The sequence below is a fragment of the Orcinus orca genome, chromosome 10 (assembly GCF_937001465.1).
Source record: "Orcinus orca chromosome 10, mOrcOrc1.1, whole genome shotgun sequence".
NCBI lineage: Eukaryota > Metazoa > Chordata > Mammalia > Artiodactyla > Delphinidae > Orcinus > Orcinus orca.
In genome coordinates, this window is record NC_064568.1 from 44,279,105 (window position 1) to 44,298,767 (window position 19,663).

Here is a 19,663-nt window from a genome sequence, read left to right on the forward strand (position 1 = left end):
CCTCGGTGTCCCCGGCCTTGACTGGGTCTCTGCCACCCTTGTGCAGCCCTCAGTCCCTGGTTCTGGGAGCACTCCACCCCTCCCTCTCTCCCCGCGCCTCCTCACTCTGCCAGGATCTGCCAGGATCACTTACTGGGCTGGTTAGTTCAACCTCCCTGGCCGCATGATAAAGGACAGTGTTCACAGCACCAGCAGTTCCTACGATTCAGGTCACTTTACTGAGTCATCTGTCCCCCTGTTATCAAACACATCTCATTCTGGTGCACTTGTTTCCAAAAGTGTTGCGAGATATTCAGATTGCTAAAAGGCTCCTCTTGCGGATTTATTTTAGGGTAGACACAGGATTACCTGGCCTTCTGGCTTAAGGATCCTCTTCATACTTTAATAGGGTTTGATGCAGAAGCTTCAAGAAAAGAGATGGGAATTGGCTTTTTCAGTCTACCCCAGGATATTTGCCTCTCTTAAAATAAATCAGCCCTGGAAATCAGCCAGGAACATCAGTGGAAACTTGCTCATTTGGATTCAAAGGGGCCTAAATGCCTTCGTTTCCCATTTCAATTTGAGGCCGAGAAGATGACCAGCTTCGCTTAAACAGAGGTGATCATCGTGGTCCTCCCCGCAGGAATCCTTCATCAACCTGGAAGGCAGGAATCACTTATGAGTGTTTGTGTCTTAGGCATGTCACCTCCAAGGAATGATCAGCAAATCCTTTATGACGCCTGTGCTATGTTTCTTAGCTCCACTAGGATGTATATTCTAGCAATAACTCATTGTGGAGCATTCATGTGTGCTATTCATGGTTATTCATGGACACTACCCATGTGTGCTGTGGTTAACATTTTTATAGCCTCCATAAGTCACAGCAAAAGGAGGCTACCCCAGTGCTCTTCAAACCAGTAGCCAGTTTCCATGTGTGACTATCTAAACTTAAATGAACTAAACTTAAAAATGCAAGTTCTTGTCCACACTCACCACACTTTAAGGGCTCAGTAGCCACATGTGTCTAACTGGCTGCTGTGTTGGACAGGGTGTGTTAGAGAAATTTCCTATAATGGCAGAGGTTCTCTTGGACATTTCCTAAACTACTTCTCTTTGGACACAAAGAACCTTTGTGTCGTGTTACCTTTCTACAAATCAATTCAGATTTGGAATGAAGTACGTCCTGCAACTGTACAGAGCTATACAGATTGCGGAAGGGCTTGTCTGTGCCCCTCCAAGAGAGAAAGGGTGGCTTCCCCCAGCACCCATAAGCCCGGGAGCTGCTGGGAAAGGAGACAGGATGAAGTCAACCCTTTGGGTGCTCCCAGCCCCCTGAGCACAGGAGATGATGGGAACTTGTAGTGCCCTGAAATGCTTAATGCTGCCGGGAAGCAGCAAGGTGCGTCTGTCTTTGTAATTCTGTGTGCTGCAGAGTGGGAGCCCCAGTATTCCCTGACATATTGGGCTTTAAACCTGTCACAGTAAATAGTCAGGAATTAATACACCAACTCCCCGACTCTGGCAGTGCAATTTGCCATCTAAATTGTTACCTTCCGCTGAGCGGTACGTAAACAAAACGAGCAGGTCACAGGGACTTTGCAGCGCACCTGGCGCTTACAGGCAACAGGCTCTTCCCCAAGAAGAGGGAGGGGAAGTCGTAGGGCAGGGAGTTGGCATTTCACAGGTTCCTGCTGTGGGCCAAGCAGGGGGCCAGGTGCCTAGCAGGCTCTGCCTCTCTTATCTCTACAACTGCCCTGGGAGGGAGGAATTACCATTCCCATCTTGCCAGGGAGGACAGTGAAGGTCAGAGTCATTTGCTCAAGGTCACAAAGCTGGTGAGTTAAGGAGTCACCCTCAGCCTCGGTGGTTCTGGCCCAAGTTTCACACTCCTCCACTGAATCAGGTCTTAGAACAGTTCTGGGGGGAGGAGTCAACATGAGGTGTGGGAGCTGTTCATTCGTGAAGTGGGACCCTGCACAGAGCCCTACCCACCCCCAGAGGCATTCCTTTGATCCTTTCTGTGCACCCTTCCCCCAGCAGTGGGTTCCTTTGGTTCCAGCAGCCATACCTGCCTCTCCCTAGGGAGGACTGTCTTTGGGCTGCCGCGGCACTCTGCTCACAAGAGCAAAAAGCTCCAAGTGCCTGGAAATTTCTGACCTCCCAGGAGTCCCTTAGCCAAGGACTGACTGTTTGGGGACTAGGAAAGCCCACAAACTGTGAGTTGTGACCTTCCAGAGCTCTACCTGGGCTCACAGCCCTGCTCCCCCATCCCTCCCTCTGGGAGCACCTCCCTAATAAATCAGTTTCCCACAGATCCCTGTCTCAGGGTCTGCTTCTGAGAAACCCACTCTAAGACAGAGCATTTCTTCCCTGAAGGCAGCTGACTTGGATGTGGGACAGAGTTGATAGAGCAGCTCAGGTCTCTCCTCCTTCATTAGTAAGTCACTGGAGGCTAATACTGCTGTGTCCGTGTCTGCCAGAGTGCCTGCATAAGAATCTTTGCCCGGTTGATGAGTACAAACTGATAAAACGTGTACATTTGGATGTATGACAAGTCAAAATTTGAACCAAAATCCAAAAGTGCAGACTTTCTCCTTTTTTTCTGTAGTGAAATATAGGTGACTTATAATGTTGTGTTAATTTCTGCTGTACAGCACAGTGATTCAGTTATACATATATATACATTCTTTTTTAATATTCTTTTCCATTATGGTTTATCATAGGATACTGAATATAATTCTCTGTGCTATACAGTAGGACCTTGCTGTTTATACGTTCTATATATAATAGCTTACATCTGCTAATCCCAACCTCCCACTCCATCCCTCTCCCAACCTCCTCCCCCTTGGCAACCACCAGTCTGTTCTCTATGTCCGTGAGTCTGTTTCTGTTTCATAGATAGGTTCATTTGTGTCATATTTTAGATTCCACATAAGTGATATCGTATGGTATTTGTCTTTCTCTTTCTGACTTACTTCACTTCCTATGACAATCTCTAGTTCCATCCGTGTTGCTGCAAATGGCATTATTTCATTCTTTTTTACAGCTGAGTAATACTCCATTGTGTATATGTACCACATCTTCTTTATTCATTCATCTGTCGATGGACATTTAGATTGTTTCCATGTCTTGGCTATTGTGAATAGTGCTGCTGTGAACATAGGGGTGCATGTATCTTTCTGAATTATAGTTTTGTCTGAATATATGCCCAGGACTGGGATTGCTGAATCATATGGTAATTCTATTTTAGTTTTTTGAGGAACCTCCATACCGTTTTCCATAGTGACTGCACCAACTTATATTCCATCCAAAGGTGTAGGAGGACTCCCTTTTCTCCACGCCCTCTCCAGCATTTGTTATTTGTAGACTTTTTAATGATAGCCATTCTGACTGGTGAGAGGTGATACCTCATTGTAGTTTTGTTTTGCATTTCTCTAATAATTAGTGATGTTGAGCATCTTTTCATGTGCCTGTTGGCCATCTGTATGTCTTCTTTGGAGAAATGTCTATGTAGGTCTTCTGCCCATCTTAGTTAATTGGGTTGTTTGTTTTTTTGTTGTTGAGTTGTATGAGCTGTTTGTATATTTTGGAAATTAAGCCCTTGTTGGTTGCATCTTTGCAAATATTTTCTCCCATTCCGTAGGTTGTATTTTCGTTTTGTTTATGGTTTCCTTTGCTGTGCAAAAGCTTGTAAGTTTGCTTAGGTCCCATTTGTTTATTTTTGTTTTTATTTCTATTGCCTTGGGAGACTGACCTAAGAAAACATTGGTACGATTTAAGTCAGAGAATGTTTTGCCTATGATCTCTTCTAGGAGCTTAATGGTGTCAGAACTGCAGATTTTTAAAATCTCACCCAAAAAAGTTGTCCCCTCTTCCCAAAGGGATCTTAATACAACTGGTATGTTCCATTCAACCAACCTGGGGTACAAATCAGTCATATCTCTTGTATTCTTTAATCACCCAACTCCCACCTTCCCACCTTATGTGGAAGAAAATTCCTCCTTGGCACCTTCTCTATCTCTGTCTCCCAATATACTTGGGCCTTACAGACTTAAAGAGGTCAGCCTTGCCTTGAAATGCCTGGTGGAGAGAGAGTGAGAGTCTGCCCAGTGTTGTTCCTGGTATTGCTTCTGTGGCTGCCACATGGTGTCACTGTTGAAAACTGGTCCCGCAGAGTTGGATGGACGCCCCTCCACTGGGGTCAGAGCCACACTGCCCCGCCGCGCAGGCCGCAGCCCAGCTCCAGGGGTGCCGTTCTCACACACAGCCACGTGGCCATAGGACACAAATATGCCATCTGCAGCTGGTACAGCTGTGCACAGCAGCCTCGCTCACACAAGCCTCCGCATGGCCTGGGATGCCCCAGTTTGGGCTCCAGGGTTGCAGTTCTTTGATTTGCATTCGTATGCTCAGCCATTTCCATCTGTAGAGTTGGAGGAACGTCCAGCTGCAGCTCCCCTCCCCACCCCTGCTCTCCCCCCGACTCCTCACGCCCACACACGCCAGCCTCTAGACCGTGCTGGTGAGCCTGGGTCAAGAGCCCAGGCCTCCCTTCCTCCGTGGTGAGCTCACCTTTGGGCCCTTTGGTATCCTCTGGCCAAGGGGCCTCAGGATGACCCAGTGCCCCATGGAGGTTCTAACCTATCTGAACATCGGCAGCTTGGGGCACAAGTAGTAATCTCCCCTCCACTCCCTAGTCACTCAACTCCCACCTTCCCAGCCCTCCTCCCAGGAAACCTGTTAGAGACTGGATTTTGTCCTCCTCAAAATTCATATGTTGAAATCCTAATCCCTCGTACCCCATACTGCGACCTTTTTTGGAGATAAGGCCTTTAAAGGTATCACGAAGGTGAAAGGAAGTCATGGGGTGGACCCTACCTTAGTGTGACCGATGGTGTCCTTCCAAGAAGAGATTAGACCATAGACCTGCACAGAGGAAAAACCATGTGAGGACACAGGGAGAGGGTGGACAACTACAGACAAGGAGAGAGGCCTCAGAAGAAAGCAACCCCGCTGACACCTTTCTCTCGGACTTTTGGCCTCCAGAACTGTGAGAAAAAAACGTTTTTCTGTTGTTCATGCCACCCAGTCTGTGGTACTTTGTTATGGCTGTCCTGGCAAATGAATAGAAAGCCCCTTGCAAACTTTCCCACCATCTTCCCTCCTGCCAGCTCTGCCCCTCAAGGGGTATTGGGAAGAGCCAGCCTTGTTCTGACACAGAAGGTGTCCACTCTCCCCTAGGACGACACTGACTCATCTTACATTTTTCGTGATACGGAGGAACCATTCTCATGTTCAAGGTGGCTTCCCGTATTCCCGAGCCAGAGAAGGGCTAGCGGCTTCTTCCTCCACAGAGTTTCATTACTATAAGCAAAGCTACGCAGCTACCCCTACCAGCAACCCACTCCCCAACTCGGGTCTAAGAGATTTTGTCTTGTGCTGTGAATGAGCCTTAGTGGTCCCAAAGCGATAGCATGGTGACGACACTACTTACTGCTCTATTTCACCTTCCAGAATTGGAGAGGGAGTCTACAGAGTGTTATTTTTTCCAAAAAAAATGTAGCTGCCTGGAAGGAAGTCACTGCTCTCACGGAAAAGAACATGCATATTTTCTCCCTCACATTTAGAGCTACCTTGAACGCCTAAGGGACTTCCCCCAGAGAGACAAAGCAACACTGGACCCTGGAGATGGGAGTCACTGCTAATTTAGTTCCCTGGGTCACATAGAAATGGAAGGAGGTGGCGTAGGGAGAGAGAGGCTGGCGTTTCCTGTCCGCTCATAGGGCTGCGGTACACTTTACATATCCCAAAGGCCATAATTATCTCCTGGAGAAGAAATTCAAATGACCCAGATAGTTAATTCAGTGAGATTGGCCCAAAAAGTATTTACCTAAAAGGCAGTTTGGTTGAAAAGAACATCACAACACAGTCAGGGTTTGCTTTCATTGCCTGAAAAATACAGGTGCCAGTTCTAAGGCTAAAGCCTAATGCAGTTAGGGAGGGAGGAGCTTTGGGAGTCTGGGAGGCAGACAGAGAGAGAGAGAGAGAAGGAGGGAGGAAAGAAAGAAAGGAGGGAAAGCGGGGGTTTTCATGACCCGGGAGGGGCTGTCCACGAACCCCTAGATCCTAGGAGTTCCCTCTGCATGGGACAAAGTGGAAGCACAGGAGAAGCTTATGTCTGGCCACCTCCATCTCCTTTTCTGTGTCCATCTCTGGCCTCCTAGGATCCCCTTTCCCTGCCTCCAAGGGCCCAGGTTCTCCCCACCCCCATGACTGAGCCTCAGTCCCACCATGACCCCCTTCTATTTCCCTAATCCAAATACTCGTTCCCTTAGTACATGGAGCTCAGCTCTGAGTCAAGAGCGAACTCGCTGGTGGAATTAATTCCCACAGCAGCTACTATATCCAGCACCGTGCTCAGGGCCCCCGGATGAGGGAAGGCTAGACGTGAGCCAGGCTGTCATTGGACAAATAAGAAAATGGAACCGAGGTGCTCTACAAAAGCATGATGCTATTGACATAAGGTATCCGGTTTGATACCTGAGGCTGAATAAGCCTTAGTTTCCTCCTTGGCAAAACGGAAATAGTAGGACCTCAATTGCAAGGTTGTTTGCGAGGGCTAATTGACAAATGCAAACATCTTGTGGATGTTTTCAAGCTTAGATTGAAGGGATCAAACTTATGTGGGACCGAAGATACGGGGCAAAGGAATGAGAGTAAGGAAGGAGGCCAGAGACCACAAGGGGCCCATCTGAGAACTTAGTGCATTTAGTGCTACATGGAGGACAGTCCATGGGCCAAACCAGAATCCTTCTATAGCCTCCTTGGGGTTCGGAGAGTAACCAGCGTCTTCATGTGTGGTCTGCACCTTCCCGCACATCGGAGTATTATAAGCATAGATTGGGGTCAACAGGACCCCTGGTTTCCACGTGTCAGTCTGGTCTTCCCAGTTGGAACATAAGCCCCTTGTCTCGCACAGGGCATCTCTGTCAGACCTGGACACAGAGCTGCTACAGAGCAGCCCCTCAATAAATATTTGCAGACTGTCTGCCGGGAATGAGGCATGACTTAGCCCAACCACGTCACACACCTTCTGCCACCTCTTGGCCTGTGGCTGCCTTTCAGACCTTGATGCCCCAGACGGAATACGACTTCTACCAACTGTGGATGAAAGAAGCTTCTCCTTGGTCCTCTGAGGGGAGGAAGAGCTACGGCGGTGTCCTGAGGGCTGCAGGGCCACATCGAGAGGCCCTGCTTAAACAGCACCGGCTCGGCCCTTCCGGGGACGTGGGGAAGGGTCAGGTGAAAGCTGACTTTCCTCGCTGGCCGGGGTATTGGCACCTGAGCCGTTCGCAGCAGGGCCCACGGGAGAAAGAGCGGAAGGGAGGGCAGGAAATCCCAGCAGAGCCCCACTCTCTGCAGTGACGTGGTGCCCTGGCCACACCCGGCTGCTCCAGCGGGGAAACAACTTCCTTTTGTGGTCTGACCCTGGCCGGCCGCCAGGCCTTCCACAAGAGCCTTGTGATGTGCACTTCTGAAATGTGTCGGTGGCGCGGAATGGCATGTCTAACTCGTGTTTGATGCCCGTCTGCGTTTACATCTCTTTCCCACGCCCACGGATGCAGACGGGCTGTGTGTGGGAGCCGTGGTGTCCGGCCGTCCCGATGCCTGACCGTGTGGCCGGACACACTTCCTTTTACCCTCAAGCTGCCCTCTGTCAGGGGTGGCTCCCTTGGAGGAGGACAAAGAGAAGGCAAAGGGGGCTATACTTGATATCAGCTGTTGGACGTGCGTTAAGTCATTTTTAATCTTCACGACAATTTCATGAGGTGTTATGGCCCCCATTGTACAGGTGAGGAAACTGAGGCTCAGAGAGGTTACATCTTTGGCTCAGTAAAGTAACACAGCCAGAATGTGGCGGAGCAGCGACTCGACTCCAGCCTGTGTCCTCCAGTGACCAAACTCTGCTCAGACACTGGCCCCTCTCTTAGGAGGATCATTCTTCCCAGAATCTTTCTCTTTAAGGATGGAGGCGGCGGCAGCCACTGTCCACATTTCTACTGTCTGCGCCCGCCTCACAGATCACCGTCGAAAGCCAGAGTTTGAGAAGGACCAAGATAGGCTGGGTCTGCTCACTCCAAGTTCAGGGTTTGCTTCAAGGGCCTTTGACTTCATTTGGGTTGTTAATTCTCAAAGTATGTCTGTCAAAGTGCAGAAATTCCCGTGCTTATTCTTTTCCCATGATTTTCTTGTTTCTCTGCTGTTTCTTGATTAAGGCAGCTCCTGCCTGGCAGTCCTAGAGACACATTTTGACTCTAGCAAGTTCCCTGGGGGGTCTCTGGGCGACCCAGATGAGAATGAGGTGTGACGCTTTACACGCTGGTCACAGAGCCCAGCCCATTCACAGGCACTGGGAGGAAACAACTGTAACCACACAGACCCTGTCTTGGAGAGGGGGGTCCCCCCAAGGATTAGAACTGGAGGGCACCTGGGTCACTGGGAGGCCACCCCAGAAAGCTGCAGGCGAGCAGTAGGTGCAGTGGGATAGGGAAGGAAAGACAGACGATACAGGGGATGTTGATGGACAGGTCACCTCTTTGGGCACCTGGGGTGCCCTGGGAAGCTGTGTTGACAGGCCTCAGAGTTGTGCCATCCAAGAGATGAGGCAGCTGGAGTGCTTATCCACGGTCGTTGGCTTAGGTCTGTTCCCAAAGCCGAACGCACTTGTGGTCAGAGTCCTCAGGCAGAGAGAGACACACGTGTCTGGGACCAGAACCTGCAGCAGGGGGACTGGTGAGTGCTGAGGGGCCCCCATGGTGGTGCCGCGCCAGACACTAGGAATGCAGGACAGAGGTCTTGCCCTCTTTTCCCATCCTCCTCCTTATGGGTGCAGATTTGCAAGATGCTATAGGAGGTGCTCTTGGTCACCTGGTCTGTCTGCATGCTCACCTTCTCAGGCATCACGGGCCAGGGAAGAAGGAATCAGGGTTCACTTCCCTGTTTGGGGGAATCTGAGGGGGATATAGATGAGGCACTTGGCGTTGTCATCAATGAGAGGGAAAAGAAAGAGGGCTGATCCAGAAATCCCTCAACGCACTGGGCACAGAAGCTAAGGCCTTGGTTGACCACCTGCCAAGGTGGAGGTCTGCAGTGAAAGCCTGCAGTAATCCTACAGTTTTCAGCCTCCTCCTGGGGGTTGTCCATTAGAAGCGAAGATGTGACCACAAGACAAAATCAACCATGGCTTCTCTTGCAAGCGCAGTGAGGGGCTGGGGCATAGGAAGAGGGCATCGTTGCAGCCTGGGGGCCAGTGCTGTATCTCATTCCTTCTCATTACCCAGCAATAAATCCATTGCCGGTCTTCCTCCTTCCCTCTGTCTCTGGGTCTGTCTGGCTTCTCTCTGCTTCTCCCTGTGGGCTTCTGTTCCCATTCGCTCTTTCTCTCTCCCTCTCTCTGTCTTCTCTCTCTCTGTCTCTCTCTGTCTCTCTCTCATGCTCTCACTCTGTGTGTTTGCATGTGTGTGTGTGTGTGTGTGTGTGTGCCACTGGGTGTCTAAGATGTTCATCACCATCTCCTGTCTCAGCCCTCTCTCCTCCTTCTCTTTCCACCTCATCCCATCTTCTTAGGCTGCTTCCCCCGCCTCCTTTGGAGACCTGTGTACCCCACTGGGAAGGCTTGGAATTTCAGCACCGGGAGCTGCATAAGTAACCAGCAGGAGGGCACAGGGCATAAGTATCCAGGTGGCACGCTGCCTGTGCAGGCAGTGGACCTGGGCCTGACAGCCTCATCCATTGCCAGAGGCTGCTCCCAGCGTCAGGCACCAGCAGCCTTCCCCTCCACCCGCCTCCTTTTAGCCATGATCAACATTTCAAAAGCGAACACACAGGCCTACAGTAGGTTCCTATAATTCACCCAAGGGTTGCGCCTGCCTGCCACTGGGAGACAAGCCGCATTCTTCTCTCTGAGTGAGCTATTTTTAAGACTGCTTCCCCCCCACCCTCGTTTCCAGTTCCCATTTCAGTCCAAGCACTGAATTAGATTCTTTCTTCATTTTGTAGGCTCCCCCTCTCTGTTATTATATAAAACCATTTCAGCCCTTAAGGAGTTGGCATCTGACATCCGCAGCTTCTGAATCCCTAGAACAGAGAAGTGAAGGAATAAACAGTAGGGAGGGAAAGAAATGTTCTGTTTCCGCTCCAGCAACATGAATCGTCAGAGTTAAATAGCAACAAAGTATTTGGTGTTAATCTTTAATATTCCCAGGAACTTGTCACCTCCCTCTTCAATCCCGGAGCTGCCGTTCTCCAAGTGATTCTGGCGCCTCTCACAAGATATCACACCTTCTATTATGCTCTAAAAAAAGTACCCACCAGAGGGGAGTTCATGGTGATTAGACTGCCAAAAAAAGGGGAAGGTGCTCATTGCTATTTACAAGGAAATGACTGAAAAGGATGAGCCACGATTCCTTTGCCGTCAATCTCGCCTATTTTAAGCAGACCCTTCCTGAGCTCATCCTCTGATGTTATTTCTCCCTTCTTCAGGCTCCAGAGCCAGCGGGTGGTGTTTGACAAATATCTAGGGATGCAGGTGACATTTGGGGGGACAACTAGGAGTCTGCGCAAGCTGGCAATTACAGAGTCATGAGTACACAGGTAGAACTAAAGCCAAGGGAGCAGATAAGATAAATAGTGTTAAGATGATCGTGCAGATGACCGAGGAAACGGGGATGTGACCAAGTCCTCTGGCACTTCTACATTTAATGATGGATAGTGTGGGACTTCCCTGGTGGCGCAGTGGTTAAGAATCCACCTGCCAACGCAGGGGACATAGGTTCAAGCCCCGGTCTGGGAAGATCCCACATGCCGTGGGCAGCTGAGCCCGTGTGCCACAACTACTGAGCCTGCGCTCTAGAGCCCATGAGCCACAACTACTGAGCCCGCATGCCACAACTACTGAAGCCCGCGCACCTAGAGCCCATGCTACACAACGAGAGAAGCCACCGCAATGGAGAACCTCGCGCACAGCGACGAAGAGTAGCCCCCGCTCGCCGCAACTAGAGAAAGCCTGTGCATAGCAACAAAGACCCAATGCAGCCAAATAAATAAATAAATAAATTTATATTTTAAAAAATGATGGATAGAGTAAGAGGACCCCAAAAAGTAGACTGAAAACTATTGGAGGTGTAGCAGAATATTGTGTCACAGAAGCCAGAAAACACCCTGGAGAGCAGTCCTCCACCAGTGAGGGACCGGAGTTCATGAATAAATGCCCCAACTTCCTCCCCGGTGGACTGAGCCCCACTTGCCTACAGAGGTGACCTGCTCACTTACTCACCCTGGATCAGCTCCCTTCCCTCCCCTGTCCTACTTCTCCAAACTCCTCCTACCTCGATCTGCTTTGGGGGCCCCCTACACTAAGACAGGGCCTCGATAAGCACTCTGGGAGTGTTATTATGATGCTGTTTCTATGACTCCACACTTTGTTTAGGGCAGGCTAAAGTTGGAGCCTCCTCTCAGGGCCCCAGCCGCAGACTGAGGGCTTTATTACAAAACTCGTAGGCCTGTATTTCCAGGTCACATCGTCCACGCTCCTGCCGGCTCTGGCTATGACTGATCAGACTACTCCCTAAATTGAAAGCCCCGTTGAGCTACGACAACCACCACCAAAAAAAAGGGAAAAGAAGAAAGAAAGAGAGAGAGAGAGAGAGAGAGAGGAAAGAAAGAAAGAAAGAAAGGAAGGAAGGAAGGAAGGAAGGAAGGAAGGAAGGAAGAAAGGAAGAAAGGAAGAAAGAAAGGAAGGAAAGAAAGAAAGAAAACTCACCAGACACTCCTAAGAAAAAAATAAAATCTATGTCTCTGATGGCGAGGTCAGGAGATATTTTATTTTCACACATTTATGCTGTACCTTCACAGGCTGAACCCATGAATCTTCGGTCTTTATCTTGAAATATATATTAAATGGACATTAAACTGAGCGATAGTGATCCCTTCTCACAAGCGCCTCAGGCCTCATTGGGAGGAAGCAATTGGGAATGCTGGGCCCACGAGGCAGGAAGGCAGCTCTCCTGGGGATGCCAGGGGGGTGCCTCTGGTCCATGGTGCAAATCCCACTCAGCACCTGCTGCCTCAGTTGATCCCCAGGAAAATCAAGCCACACAGGGAGCCTGGCCTTTCACTCCTCACTCTCCCCAGCATTTAAGGAAGCACTGTTTACTGGAGTTGCCTTCCTGGGGACAGACAATGTTGAGGCAAGAAGTTGCTTTGAGGTTGAACTTTAGTGCTTCCAATATTACCTCAACCTTGATCTGAAAGTTTGGCTTACCACGTTAAGTCTGTGTCTGTGTTCTAGAAAGATAAAGCAGGACAGAGAGAATGATGACGAGCTAAAGAATAAAGCCTACTTCATCTTGCTCCCCATTTGTGCCAAGAAAATTTACAGTGATTCTTAACCTTTTTTGGGTCAATGACACCTGAGGCACTGATGAAAGCTCTGGACCTCGTCCCCGGAAACATACACATTTACCCAAACACGGGAAGTGCCGCCTACTGGCCCTCAGATGAAGGACCTCCGCTAAATAAGGAGGAGGACGAAGGGTGAAAGTAAGAAAGAACAGCAAGAAGAAAGAAAAGGGGAAAAGAAGGGGAAATGCTTGAATGGCACTTTACAGTTTAAAATCACCTTCACCTATGTTAACTGGTGCTCGCCACAGGAGAACTGTGGGCCGGGTCATTCGGCCACAGGAGGGGCTCCCAAGCCCAACCTGGGGGCGGAATGGCTCCAAGAATCTTGGAAGAGGTGCCTCCAAGGTGAGATCCCGAAAGAGGAATCCACCAACCAAGAGGGGAAGAAAGAGGATGCAAGCCTCAGAGACAAGCAGTTGGAAAGGTCTGGAGGTAAGAGAAATGGAAAGACAGGGGTGGGTTAGAGGCTATTTAGGCTTTGTTAATGATTCGTGACTGAACGGTTAAGGCTGGGTGAGGGGGAAAAGGAACACCAAGGCTCTGCTTGGTCAACTGAGTGTAGGATGGTCATGGTCATGGTCATGATTTTATTTTTTTCTTAGGAGTGTCTGGTGAGTTTCCTTTCTTTCTTTCTTTTCTTTCTTTCTTTCTTTCTTTTCTTTTCTTTCTTTCTTTCTTTCTTTTTTTTCTTTCTTTCTTTTTGTTTCTTTCTTTTCTTTCTTTTTTCTTTTTGTTTCTTTCGTTTCTTTCTTTCTTTCTGTAAAATTAATTAGAAAAATATTTATGAATTTTATAAATATTTTCCAACCATAAAATCATGACCAGTAGGCCTAGAAGAGACTTCAGAGAGTGTCTCGGCCAATATCTTCACCGTCACCCGAGCGAGGCTGTAAACAAGGGGGCCCGTTTTCCATCCACAGGCAATGAGGTTGCAGAGGTAGGGACCAGCAAGGTTGTGGAGAGAGTGAGCCGAACCAAGATACTAGGACGTTCATTCACCAATGGAGTGCTGCATGGACTGGTGGGAAAAGACTGAAGAAAGATTGCAGTAAGAATGATTTTCCTTTAAGCCTTGGGAGCCAGAAGAGACTCAGTCCGTAACTGTGGCCTTCTGAGGGTCACATCACCACTGTGGGACCCCGTTGCTACCTGTAAAAGGGGAGATCTTGACATTTGTCTCAGGAGTTGAATGAGACAGCATCTCAGTGCCTGGCACATAGTAGGTGCTTCATAAACACTCACTTCCTTGTGACATCCCCAATCTGCCTCGCCACCCACTTCACCTCTGCCTTCCTAAGTTTCTATTACTGGAACCACAGCTCCATGCACAGTTTTTCCAGCTCTCTAAGCCCACCGTCTCCAGTCCCCAGTTCAATCACTCATAACCCTTCCTCACCCCTTTGCTTTCCTCCACGGGGCCGCTGTGTCTGAGAAGCATATAAACGTGCATGGCCGGGGATGGCAATGCGATTGTCTGACTGGACGTTTTCGGGTCAACGTGTAGAAGCCTGTAAAGTCTGCCTCCCACCCCATTTTAAGAGGACACACTGGCTTGGATCTGTTAGGAAGACTCCTCTAATGTATTAATTACGGCCCCACTAATTACATAGGAGGGTTTCTGGCAGCATTATGAGAAGGGATGGGCACCGAGCAGCCAGGAAAAGGAATGATGAGTTCGGCTTTTGCCTCACACTTAAGTCCAGTCTGAATTTCAGAAAAGACTTTCCTTTATCCTCTGCATACAAGGGATGGGATTTTCCAGCCTCTGATAAAACAGGCTTCAGGAAGAGCCAGGGGAAGGTCACCCCCACATTCAGTGCAGGGGAAGGTCACTCCCACATTCAACGTCCGCTTCCTATTGCAGGTGCATTGCAATGCAAAAGAAAAATGGTTTTCTGAAAATTAAGGAAATGTGGCATCTGCTTTGCACTCACAAAAGGAAGAGAGGGCTTGGAAGCCCAGAACTTGGGCCCAGGACGAGGACCCATTCTGCCTGCCCTCACTACCCCAGGAGCTCCCCTCTGGATCCAGGACCCCCGTACACCTCCAGAAAACCCATCAGGCCCAAACTCCAGAGAAGCCAGCCCACCCCCAGGGAAACCATTATCCCCTGGGATCAGCAACTGAAGCCTTCCCAGGAGTGGTCAGCGACCACCAACTGCCAAGGGAAGGCCCCCAGGTCACCTGATTGTCTGTGCAAAGTGGACACCCAGAGCCATCCAAGGACAATCCACACCCACACCCCACCCCTCGAGGCTTTGGCAACTGCAGCCAAGACTCCCGTCTGCTGCCCTGGACCAGAGACTCCTCAGGGAGGATGAATCTGTAAAAAATACGCATGGCTCAAAAACACGTGGCATTTATTTATAAGGTGGTGCTAGCAAATAGCTCATTTATCCTGAGAAAAAATGGGCCACCTGAGTGGCTTCAGGCTATTTGAAATAATCTAATGGGATCTTTTAATATGTTTAATAAGATTTTTAATAATCTAAAGAACACATGTTCACGGTAGGAAAATGAAAATTAAGAACTCTTGCACATAAATGACGCACATGTCCACAAAGGCACGTGCCCAAGAATGTTCTTTGCAACATTGTTTGAGATCGTCAATAAACAGAAGCTACTTAAATGTCCAACAAGGTGGAAAGGGTTGAGTAAACTAAGGTCCACCCTTGCAACGTGGAAACAGGTTGTTGATAGAGTCAGATGTAGAACAATATACACGGTATGGAAAAATTACTTAAAATTCCATGGATGGAAAAATTACTTTAAAAGTTTTTATGCATTTAGCACTATTTACTATAGCCTGGACATGGAAGCAACCTAAGTGTCCACTGACAGATGAATGGATAAAGAAGAAAGAAACAAAATTGAGTTATTTGTAGTAAGGTGGATGGACCTAGAGTCTGTCATACAGAGTGAAGTAAGTCAGAAAGAGAAAAACAAATACCGTACGCTAACACATGTATATGGAATCTAAAAAAAAAATGGCTCTGATGAACCTAGGGGCAGGACAGGAATAAAGACACAGATGTAGAGAATGGACTTGAGGACACGGGGAGGGGGAAGGGTAAGCTGGGACAAAGTGAGAGATTGGCATTGACATATGTACACTACCAAATGTAAAATAGATAGCTAGTGGGAAGCAGCTGCAAGGCACAGGGAGATCAGCTCGGTGCTTTGCGACCACCTAGAGGTGTGGGATGCGGGGGGGGGGGGGCGGAGATGCAAGAGCAAGGGGATATGGGGATATATGTATGCATATAGCTGATTCACTTTGTTATACAGCAGAAACTAACACAACACTGTAAAGCAATTACACTCCAATAAAGATGTTTAAAAAAAAGTTTTTATGCATTTACAAACAGAGAAAAATTGTCTGGAAAGAAACCCACCTAATGGATATATGTTACCCCCAAGGAGGAGTTAGGGAGGGGTGAGCAGAGTGGAAGCCTTTGTTTTAGCTTATATACATCTGAATTCTTTGAAAGTCTTACTTTTCTAACTCGAAGAAAATGAGAAAACCCACATTAGCAATAAATAAAGAAAAACTATGCACAATAAAAACCTAGAAATAACTCTGATTAGTGCATATGTCCTCTTCTGAGTTTTACTACACAAATAAGATCGTCTTCATAGCTTAAATTTGCCTTCAAACGATACATCATGCACTTCTCTCCAAGTCAGTAAGCAAACATATTTTTAGGGATCACCTCATAGTCCGTTGCGTATTGAAACAATTCCTCATTAGTAAACATTTAGGTTGTTTCTAATTTCTTTCCTTTTCAAACAAAAACAATGCAGTAATGAGCATCCTTGTTGCTAGATTGTTGCATGTAATCACAATTATGTCCGTAGAGCTAATTCCTAGAAGTAAAAATGGTTGGGTGAAAAGGCATGTGTATTTTAAGATTTTTTTTTTTTTTTAGTAAATTTATTTATTTATTTTTGGCTGCGTTGGGTCTTCGTTGCTGCACGCGGGCTTTTCTCTGGTTGCAGCGAGTGGGGGCTACTCTTCGTTGCAGTGCACGCAGGGGCTTCTCATTGCGGTGGCTTCTCTTGCTGCGGAGCATGGGCTCTAGGCGGGCAGGCTTCAGTAGTTGTGGCGTGCAGGCTCAGTCGTCGTGGCTCGCGGGCTCTAGAGCACAGGCTCGGTGGTTGTGGCACACGGGCTTAGTCGCTCCGCGGCATGTGGGATCCTCCCGGACCAGGGCTCGAACCCGTGTCCCCTGCATTGGCAGGTGGATTCTTAATCTCTGCGCCACCAGGGAAGTCCCTATTTTAAGATTCTTAATGCATATGGTAAAATTGCCCTCCAGAAAGGTCACAAGATCTATAATCCCACGAAAACTCTGAAAACTGTAAATGCTTTAATAAGTTTAACAACGAAACTCATTTGGTGGCTCACCCTGACCTGAATGGACACGAGGCTATTTATGGCTTTATTTGTCCCACTTAGTATGAGTATTTGTACATTTCATGCAGGCACATAAATGTATATATTGCCCTAGTTCCTACAGGGAGTGTTATATAATTTATACATCATGTTGCTTTTCAAAAATCTGAAAAATTCTAAATTCCAGCAACTTCTGTCCCCAAGAGTTTCAGGTAATGGATTATGGACCAGTGTTAATTTATGCTTCCCCCGGCGGTGTATGAGAGTGCCGTTTTCTTCATGTGCTCACCAATAAGTTGTTTTCATCTTTGCCAACCTGATTTTTAACAAACTTAAATGAGGTGGGGCACTTTTCCCGAGTTTTCGGACCATTTGAATGCCTCCTCGCTTAGCCTGTCAGCTGCTGTCAGTAGCTCTGAGCTCCTCGGCTCTAGCGCCCCTCGGGGAGGCCTTGGGCTTCTGAGCCTCTGCACATTCATGCTGCTGCTGACCACCTCTGCACACCCCCTCAGGGACCACTGGCCCAAACTCCCCACATCAGCTCTTCCTCTGCCTTTAGGGGAAGCTTCTCACCCTCTGCCTCCTGATGTCTGGTTATCACATCCAGCAGGCTGGAAGGGTCACCATTCTCTTCTAACTCATCCAGTTATTGGGTGGAGGAGTGGTCCCACAGCAGAGAGACAGGACCCCTGGTAACACTATTACTATAGGAAGTTGTCTTGTTTTCAGGAGGCCTACGTCTCTGGAGGGGGTTGCTGGGTCGGTGTCGATTCTACTGAAGCCTCACTCTGACCATAACCCACACCTCTGTCACTGAGTCTGACCCACCTTACCAGAGTCATTCTGCACATGGGGTTATATTTTCTACCACTGTCATTTATACCAGTCCAAATGACCATGAAATTATAGATAGAGCCGTTCAGGGAGACTGATCCCAGCTGTCTGGCCCCATCACCTGATATCGCTGGGGTCCAGAGGGCTGGAGGAGAGCCAGGAGGCTGGCTCAAAGGAGCACCTGGGGGGAGGTACTGGGGACAAGGTATACCAGCAGGAACAGGACACTGATGTCCAGGACCATGGACCATCATAGCTGCCCCAGGTATCTAGAAGCTGATGGCTATGCCTGCCTCACTAAAACACCTTTGAAGCAGAGGATCAGCCCCTGGCTGACGCGTGCAGATGCCTGCCTCCGGCCCAAGCCCGGAGCCTGTCATGGAATCACCCGCAGGCTAGACCAAGGTATCGGGAACACAATCGTAGGGGCTCCAATCAGAGATGCATCCCAGAGAGCACTGCTCGAGCCTGGGGAAAGGACATCTGAATCCCGATAAAGCACGTCCCTGAGAACCTACAGAAGCAGCTGCAGCCAGTGTAGACAGGAACAACCAAAAAAAAAAAAAAAGAGTCTTGACGCAGAGCCTTCAAGAAGACATGTGCAGTCATCCATGCCCTCAGGACAAAGTGTATCTGATGGCCCAAGACCACGTAAGCAGGCTTTGGGAAGTGGGCCAACGGGATATGCGGGTATTTCTAAAAGCAGTGTATTCTCCTGGCTCTTAATCTGGGATACTAACTGGGTTTATACATTGGTTCTAGCACTTCGGTAAGCTATGTAAATTTTCTGTGCCTAACTTTTCTCATCTATAGAGTGGGGATAGTTATTAGGGTCAAAAGAGATCATATGCGTAAGATACGTGAAACAGTGCCTGGTGCGTAGTAAGCGCTCAATAAATGTAAGCTGTTGTTGTTTTATTGTTACTTTGAGTGGTTATGAATATCATACTAGATGAAGAGTAAAAATGTCTTTGATCCAGAACCTCAAAGCTCGCTATGGAAAGCAGTAGAGAAAAGAACAAGAAACAAAGAAGGTGTCATTAGCAAGGCTGGAGTTCTGAGTGCCAGACCACAGGAAATCTCTAATTTCTTCTGGTTAATAAAATTAATATGAGATGATACAGAAGAAGGGGTTGAGTCCCAAGACAACAGAAAGGGAATACACAGCAACTGAGGGGACTGCAAGGAAACCCACCAGGACCCTGGTGGCTGGGCAGGCGAGCCCTTAACCTACAGATGGAACTGCTGCCTGCAATCCCGGGGACGTGCAGGGGGAGGGTTGCTGGTGGCATAGGACAAGCCATTAAGAGGGCATGAGCATATGCAAAAAAGAGTAAGTTTAGAATGAGAACTCTTCTCTAAAACTGCAAAAGTTAAAGGCACTTAGAAAAAGTTGGAAGACTGAAAGGTGTTAAAAGAGGGCAGAGAGCTGAGGCATCTCCATCTTGCACGGGAATGGTCTTAGTAGGTGAAGTCTTTCCCCGAGAGAAATATGGAAACAAAGATAAAATGGATTCAGTGCTCAGTGTATCAGTGAAATGTCACAAGTCTCCATAATTTTTGCCTCTCCATGGCCAACCCTGAGCCCCACCCAGAATGTGCCTGGGTTGGGAGGGCTGGGGCCTGTGGGCTGAAGCTTCCCCCATCATGGAGAGGCAGTCAGCCTGGAACCCTGGGGAGGGGGCTCAGGGAGGTGGGGGGCAGTGGTGGGTCTGGACCAGGAGGGGCGCAGGGCTTGTTTAATGAACAAGCAGCCACTTGATCAATTTCAGGTGTTCACTCTCCACTCTGGGCAGCAGGTTTGGGCTCTGTGTGGACAGCCTTGCCAACCACCCTCACCCCATGAAAGCCAGCCACAGAGACAGAGGAGTGTCTGTGGCCCGCTTACCAATTTTATAAGCGGCAGGACTTGACTTGTTGTTCTATAAATGTCAATTATGCCCACCCTTGGTAAAATTGGTAAGAAACATAACACCACAAAAAGGAGGAGGC